We start from the raw sequence: 2,565 nt of genomic DNA, 5'->3' as shown, positions 1-2,565 counted from the left end.
TTGACACGTCGGGTGCCGTCGTATTCGGATTGAGATCCGACTTTTTACGATGGAAATACATTAGACTCTAGCCAGCGAAAGCTGTCCACGCGTTTTTTACGAAACTTTAATTTTTGAGACTGTCAAAATTAAGATTGTTTTTTTGGTCTTTTTGTATTTTTTTTTTATATTTCAACTCCAAACAGCTTCAGTGGTGTAGGGGTTATAGCACGCAGCATGGAAAGCTGAGGACCTGGGTTTGATTCCCAGTGCTGGTCTCTTTTTCTGGTATTTCAAAGCATCCATGTCTCAGTTTTTATTTTCGTTACTGTCAAAATTGTCATATCTTCATTCTAGCCTGGCTTAGTAAATTTTTTACTGTCCACGCATTTTTTACGAAACTTTAATTTTTGAGACTGTTAAAATTGTCATATTGTCATTCTAGCCAAAATAAGTAAATAAATAAATACTTATATATCACGGGACAATTCACACCAATTGACCTAGTCCCAAAGTAAGCCAAAAAGTCAAAGTCAAAGCTTAGCAAAGCTTGTGTTATGGGTACTAAGCAACGGATAATAGATAATTTTGATACTTCTGCTTACTGATGTGCCATAAGAAATTTTTTCTCACAATTTTGTATGGGGATTGAAACTTTCCGTTTCTTAAATGAAATGAAATGTACTTAAATTTCTGAGAACTTTTCCAAATTTTTGGAAAGTTTCTGCAACTTGCACATCTGTACTTCTACTATAAAAAAAACAATATTTTTTGTTTTATTCAACCTCCTATCATCCTCAACATGCAAAATGTTATTATAAGATTACTCGTATGTTAGAACTCAAATGTTAGAAGATATATTCAAGGCCAATCTGGACAAAATGGTAAAAAAATTGATGCGTACGTAAATGAGCACTGACAAAGGTTATGATGATCTTTACACTTTACCAAGGGACTCCTAAAGGTGATTAATTTTGATGCAGCTAAAAGAGCGAGTATAATTTAATATCCGGAAAATTTAAATAATTTCTAAGTATCGACATCGTGTAATCAGTGTACATTGTGTAAACAGTGTAAAGTGATGTCAGCCTCATTTTTAGGGTTCCGGAGTCAAAATGGCAAAAACGGAACAATTATAGTTTCGTCAAGTCCGTCTGTCTGTCTGTCTGTCTGTCCGTCCATCCGTATGTCACAGGCATTTTACTCGAAAACTACGAGATTTATGTCAAAGCCGCTATTTAGTATTGTAGTTAAACTATATATTTATAGGGGGGGGGGGGCACTCCATACACGTTATAATCGCTCCCAAAGTAGCAAAAATTGTGTCCCCCCCTCTATCTTGTAAACCGCTCTTGGACGGTTTTTTTTTTGTCGCGGTTTCTCGTGGACAGCTGTTGCTGGCCAGAGTCTATGCACTATTATATTGAGCTTTCGCCCGAGCGTTGGTTGGTCAACCAGGTACTAATTTATGAGTAGGTAACCAGAAAATAGGATGTGGTAAATGAATCAGGCATAAATAATGAGAAGGCAGAAGAGGGCAACCTTCATCAATGTCAAAATCAATCTGATTACTTAAGTGTTTAGACCTTAAGCGGCATAATGTTGTTTCTGACGATTTTGACACATATTCAGCTCGCTTAAGATTGAGTTTGCAGTTTGGTTTAGTAGGCCAAAAATATTAACAAGACATTACCGTCTTGATAAAGCTGAAATATATCAAATTCGAAATAAATTGGCAAGCGAAGCATGACTAAAACAAAAAAACCGGCCAAGAGCGTGTTGGACACGCCCAAAATAGGGTTCCGTAGCCATTACGAAAAAAATCAAGTAATATTGTGTCTGTTATAATACAATTAAAACACTTACTACAGTCTTAAAATCTATTACGAGTAAAATGCCTGTGACATACGGACGGATGGACAGACAGACAGACAGACGGACTTGACCATTTTGGCTCCGGAACCCTAAAAACTTAGGTACCTAATCGTTTTTTAGTAAAAGATAATATAGTTTTAGTCATTAAACTCGGTTGACTATCTAAATCGAAATATAATTTTGTATGAAATTTTGAATATTTTTTCCTACTAATTTTTGGTATGCAATAATGAATGTTTGTATTGTACTGTTATAGGTTTTATTTCAAGTTGAATGTTGGCTATGTTTTGATGACGTTGGGGTCACAGTATTACTGTGTTGGCGTTGCGTTCTGAATGACTATAGCGGTCAAAAGGTTAAAATGATTTCCTTATGACCTTTGCCTTTATTATGAGAATAACTGAATATGCAACGGTGAAAAAATCTTAGCATAAGATTAATTTAAATTTTTTACAGAGAACTATTTTTACATTTTTTACAGTTGCATATTATAAGAAACGCTAAGTGCGTCTTGAGGTCGCACACCGAGGTGTCTGTAGGTACTTTCCAGACTACCTCTTTTTAAGATTCCGTACTTCAAACGGAGAAAATAAACTTATGTATGACTTTGTTGTATACCTGGCAAGACCCCTTTTTCCCAGGAACGCGTGCATCTATTAAGTTGAAATTAACATCAAAAAATTTAGGTCTGCCATACCGGAGCTGAGAAAA

Source organism: Choristoneura fumiferana, chromosome 22 (assembly GCF_025370935.1).
Source record: "Choristoneura fumiferana chromosome 22, NRCan_CFum_1, whole genome shotgun sequence".
Taxonomy (NCBI): Eukaryota; Metazoa; Arthropoda; class Insecta; order Lepidoptera; family Tortricidae; genus Choristoneura; species Choristoneura fumiferana.
Note: the sequence above shows the minus strand (reverse complement) of the source record.